This window comes from Vicugna pacos, chromosome 4 (genome assembly GCF_048564905.1).
Source record: "Vicugna pacos chromosome 4, VicPac4, whole genome shotgun sequence".
NCBI classification, from domain to species: Eukaryota; Metazoa; Chordata; class Mammalia; order Artiodactyla; family Camelidae; genus Vicugna; species Vicugna pacos.
Window position 1 is genome coordinate 35,496,900 of NC_132990.1, and position 6,000 is coordinate 35,502,899.

General features: G+C 40.7%; 1 protein-coding gene across 7 annotated transcripts in view; it reads right to left on the reverse strand.

Moving 5' to 3' along the window:
- The window catches only part of DMRT2 (doublesex and mab-3 related transcription factor 2), a 40,860-nt gene extending 35,117 nt beyond the window's left edge, over positions 1 to 5,743 (reverse strand). For 2 of the 7 annotated variants that reach the window (XM_072959550.1, XM_072959556.1), the window contains exons 1-2: positions 5,668 to 5,701; positions 4,997 to 5,101 (exon numbers count right to left, since the gene is read on the reverse strand). The gene's annotated coding sequence lies outside the window, so the exon portion shown is untranslated. Of the gene's footprint in view, positions 1 to 4,996; positions 5,102 to 5,667 lie in introns of all 7 variants that reach the window. The other 5 variants (XM_072959555.1, XM_072959552.1, XM_072959551.1 and 2 more) reach the window with 5 other exon arrangements.
- Positions 5,744 to 6,000: the final 257 nt, after the last annotated feature.

Here is a 6,000-nt window from a genome sequence, read left to right on the forward strand (position 1 = left end):
ATAGAGACACTCAGGATGTGCATACAAAACCTGATTGCATCAGTCCCCTACTGAAAGCCCGAGAATGGTTTCCCACTGCACTCAGGATAAACAGTCAGAACATTTACCACATCGCACTAAGCCTTTTAGTCTCAGGCCATCACTCTCTGCATGTTCACTCAGGCACACTAGCTTCTTCACTTCTCCAAATGCATCCAGTTCATTCCAACCCCAAGCCCTTAGCACCTGCCATTCCCTCTCCTAGTACATTTTTCCTCCCACTATAACCGCTTCAAGTCTGTCACACAGTCATGCAACAATCAGAGTTCTCCAGAGGACCAGGACCAGTAAGATACACATATATATGAGAGGAGATGTGTTACAGGAATTGGCTCATGTGGTTGTGGAGGCCAAAAAGTCCCATGATCTGCTGTCTGCGAGCTGGAGAAGCAAGAAAGCTGGTGGTGTCATTTAAGCTACATCCTAAAGCCTGGGAGCGGGGGGTTGATGGCGGAAGCCTGAGTCTGAAAGCCCAAGAACATGACTGCTCCTGTCCAAAAGCAGGAGATGGGTGTCTCAGATCAAGCAGAGAGAGCATAAATTTACCCTTCCTCTGCATTTTTGTTCTAACTCAGGCCTTCAAGAGACTGGGTGATGCCCATCCACATAAGGAGGGCTCAATTCACCAATTCAAATGCTAATCTCTTCCAGAAACACCTCACAGACACACCCAGAAATACTGCTTTACCTGCTATCTGGGCATCCCTTAGCCCAGTTATGTAGACACATAAAATTAACCATCACACTCAGAAAAACCTTCCCCCAATTTATCAGACTCTGCTATCCTAATCCTAGTCCTTTGCTTTTCTTCATGATAGTTATCAATATGCAGTCTATTTTTATCTGTATTTATATTTATTTCCAGATTTATATCTATTCCCAGATATCCCCCACCAGACTATAAACTCCATGGCAGCTGGACTCTTGTTCCCTACTAGCCCAGGCACCACGCCTGGCACACAGGAGGCACGCAATAAATATCTGTTGACTGAATCAGTAACTGAATAAATATGAAATTCCACTGGCAGTTCAAGATCAGGTAAGATGCTAGAAACAGAATAATTCAGTGAAAGGTACAGTTTTTCAGCCACATTTTTTCAACTTGTTACAAATGATTTATCTCAATTTCTTCTTATTTTTCTTTTGGTATTCTTCAGAGACAAAGCAACATTTGATCCCACCGGCTCCACTACTCAGTGGACTGTCTGCCTCAGCTCTGAGCCTTCAGAATATCAACGATCCTTGCCGGAAAGTCTGCCCTCTGCTGGCGAAACAATCCCTGCTAGTGCTGGTTCCGCTTTCTGCTTTTTTTTTTTTTTTTTTAATTGAAGTATAGTCAGTTTACAATGCTGTGTCAATTTCTGGTGTACAGCGTAATGTTTCAGTCATATATATACTTACACACATTTGTATTCATATTCTTCTTCATTATAGGTTACTACAAGATATTGAATATGGTTCCCAATACTATACAGTATCTAAAAAGGGGCAGAAGACCTAAATAAGCAATTCTCCAATGAAGATATATAAACGGCCAATAGGCACATGAAAACAAAACGTTTTCTGCTTTTTTAACACGAGGAGAGTATAGTTATAAGGGTGGATGAGGTCCTTCCTAACCATAAAGTGTTTTTGTAACTCTTCCAGAAGAAAAGCCATTTACAATTGTAAGTGACTGTTGAACGTGGGACAGGAAAAAATCGCAGGAAGAGAGTTCTATATAGTCATCAGGTTACCATCCGGATATCTTGATACACTTCATTAACAGTGTCCAGATTAAAGAATTCATCCCAAATTTCAGGAGAGTCGTGGTATTTTCATCTATGCTTCAAGACAGATACTAAAAGCCCCCACTTTCCAGAAGAAACAGAAGTATCCATGCTCAAAGTGACATGGAAAGTTCTAAAGAGTATTAACAAGCAGGTCTCCTGGTGGGTGAGCACTAGACACCCAGGAAATCTTCAGGCACTTGGTTGCATTTATGATGTTCCTTTTGGGGAAAGAAGTCATTTTGCTTTAATGACCATAGTGGCAAGAGTCAGCACCCCATCAGGCCCCCCACTAGGGGAACAGCTCGGACGGTAGGGCTTGGGTAGAAAGAGCAACGCTGCAGGGGTTCCACCAGACCACCAGCTTTCTTCCACCATAGCCAACGCAGTGGGGCTGCGCTCTGGGTCTCTTTCGTAATGTAGTAGCCTGACCTCTGCCCACCCCAGCCTTCCAAGAAATTATATATATTCTATACCAAACTCTTATATGCCTTCCTTGTACTAAGTCATGAAGGCAGCAGAGCCCAACATTCTTGAGTGAAGTAATCTCTAATCTACTCCACATCCCGGGGAGGAAATGGTTAAGAACCAACAGCAGCATGAGGGAGGCATCCCAGGAATCAGCAGTCTGTAGGTAAGCATGAGGCCACACAGTATTGAGGGTCCTGGGGTCACTGAGGAATACATGATGAAGGGACTATTTAGAAGATGTGGGACACACAGCACTGGGACAACTGGGTATCCGCGTGCAGAAGAACGAAGGCGGGCCCCTTCCTTACACAAAAGTTAACTCAAAATGGATCAGAGACCTAAATGCAGAGGTAAAACTATAAAACTCTAAGGAGAAAACAGGAGTAAGCCTCCTGTGACCTTGCAGGAGGCAAAGCCTTCTTCGATACAACACCAAAAGCACAAGCAATAAAAGGAAAGATAAATAAATTGGACTTCATCAAAACTAAAAACTGTTGTGCTGCAAATAATACTGTCAAGAAGAGACAGCCCACAGAATGGGAGAGGGTGTTTGCAAACTGCATATCTGTTCAAGAGACAGTATCCAGAACACAGAAAGAACTCCTACAACTCAATGATAAAAAGACGACACAATTTTAAAATAGAGGATCTGAGTAGATATTTCTTCAAAGAAGATATACAAATAACCAAAAAGCACATGAAAAGGTGCTCAATATAATTAGCCATTAAATAAATGAAAATCAAAGTCACAATGAAACACCACCACACATCCACTAAGATGGCTATAATTTTAAAAATAGTAATGGAAAGGATGTGGTGATTACTTGAGCCAAGGTGCCAGGAGGAAGGGGGCATGGAGGGAGACCCTGACATTCAGCTCCTTTCCCCTCAGGAATTCTCCAGTACAAAACTAACTGGTGACCAAGAGGCTGAGAAGCTAAACAGGGTTTTTGGAGCTGGGGAGACAAAACTGGGGTTTAGGAGGAGAGGCCCTGTGAAATACCGCAGGTTTTGTTAGGAGCCCTAAAAGCATCTCCTCTAGAATTAAGGACAATGGAAATGGCCAGTTCTCACTAACACACAAATAAACCTAATTAGCTCAAATTCAAATTGGATAAAGTAATCCACACTTAGCCCATCTGCTGGCCAGAATTAGATCACATGATCATGGAAGTTAAACAACAAACAAACAAGTAACAAAAAAAAAACAAAGAATCAACAGATAAACTAGTAATAAGTGAATTTAGTTAGAAAGCTACAAAAACCAGTTGTATTTCTATATATCACTAAGGAAGTATTTCAAATGAAATATTTAAAACTGTACTATTTATAATAGCATCAAAACATCAAATGTCTGGAATAAATCCATCCAAAGACATGCAAGACCTTTATAGAGAAAACTACAAAATATTACTGAGTGTAATTAGAAAAGACTTACATAAATGAGCTGGAAGACACAATATTGTAAAGGTATCAGTTCTCCCCAACATGATCTATAGATTCAATCTATTCACAATCAAAACCCCAACACTGACAATCTAAAGCTAAAATTTATATGGAAACACAAATGACCATGAAAAGTCAATAAAGCCTCAAAGAAGGAAACTAAAGGAATTCTATGGCAAGATGTCAAGACTGTAAAGCTACAATAATTAAAACAATATAATACCAACAGAGGGATAAACAGATTGACCCAAGGACCTAAAATAGTCCAGAAACAAACCTTCACACAGGCATGTGATTTGTGATAGAACTCAAGACAGTGAAGGGAAGATGGTCTTTTCAGTAAGAGACACCGGGTCAACTGGAAACCTATTTGAGGGAAAAAATCAGTCTTGACCCCTACCTCATCCCATACACAAAAATCAATTCCAGATGAACTGCAAATCTAAATATGAAATGTAAAACAATAAAGCCCCTCGATGGAATCATAGGAGAATACCTTCATAACCTTGGATTTCACTAAAATTAAGAGCTTCTGTTATTAATACATCCAACAATAGACCTGAATTCACAATATACAAAAACTTCTACAAATCAGTAAGAAAAAGACAGATAATCCAACAGTAATGAAAAAACTGTGAATAGACACTGCATGAAAGAGAATACCCAAATGGTTAATAAACATGTGAAAAAGTGCTCGGCATCATTAGCAGTCAGGGAAATGCACATAAAATTACGGTGAGGTAATCACTGAACACCCACCAGAATAGTTAAAATAAAAAAGACTGACAGTACCAACTGTTGGCAAGAATACGGAACATCTGCAACTTTCATGCATTGCTGGTGGGAGTATAAATTGCTACAACTCCTTTGGATAACAGTTTGGCAGCATCTACTTAAACTGAACATATGTATTCTCTGCCCGAGCAACTCCACTTCTAGGAATATACGTAACAAATAAGTGTACAGATGTTCACCAAAAGACATGTGTAAGAACGTTCACAGAAGCACTGTTCCTAGTGGCCAAAATCCAGAAATAGCTCCAATGTCCATTAACCGTAGCATGGATAAACTGCGGTATTATTCAAACAATAGAATATTGTTAAAATGAAGATAAACTACAACCACATGCAACACCATGGATGAACGTCACAGATGTAATATTGAGTGAAAAAAGCCAGTCACAAAAGAGGGCGCACTGTATGGTTCCATTATTTATAAAGTTCAAAAAAAGGCAAAACAAAACTAGTGTGAGAAAGTAGATTTGGGGTTACCTTTGTTGGGGAAGCTGACGATGGGAAGGTCGAAAAGGAAGTGGCTCTGAGGTACCGCCAATGTTTTAAGTCTTGATTCAGGTGCTGACAATGAGCGTGTTTATCCTGTGAAAAATCATTTTGCTACACAGTGATCTATGCTCTTTTCGGTAGGTCTGTTATACTCAGAATCTATTTTCAAATTGTTGCTCATCTGGATTTGACTGGTTTTGTTGGTATATACTTTGCATATGAACTATGAGGGTTATGAAGATAATATCTAGTCGTGTCAGTACACATTTAAATTACCTTATAACAAAAATAATTTTTAAAGACATTAGCGGGGAAGACTAATAGAGTAGAATTACTTTTCAACACCTTGGTTGAGTTTTAGATATTGCTTAATGATATCAGGTTAAAAAATTCAGGAAATTAAACTCTTAAATTTCCTTCCACCTCCCCTCGCCCCTCCCCCTTCTGTTTTTGTTGTCGTTCATTTTATTTTACTTCGTCATCTTATAACTTTTACGTCCTGTTCAATAATCACAACCTCATGGTTGTTCTATCCTCTGTTCCGGTTTATATCATTCACTTTTCACCACCGATATCTTTACTCCACTTCGACATGGTCATTCCTGAATTCGTCAAAGGATATGAGACCACCACTCAATATCTGAAATAAAGAAACAAACCTGGAGTGATCGCTTTTTCAGGGTCTCCCCCAGCGGACCGGGCTGGCGAGCGCACCTACGCGCTGGGGGAAGCGGGCGCTCAGGGGCGTGTGTGGATGACGTCACCGGGCGAGGCTGTCGCCGATTGGTTGGCTCTCAGCGGCTCGTTACCTGGAGCGAGTCCCTCCCAGCTTGGCTGACGCTCAGAAGGGAGGCGCTGGCGCCCAAAGGTCAGCTTGTAAGAGCATGAATTCCACTGTGGTTGATCCGTTGACGGGTTTTAAAAGCTGGGCTCAAACAGAGCTCAAATCTCAGTTGTAAGTGTAATGGCTTCATTTTCTAGCCACTGCGTGA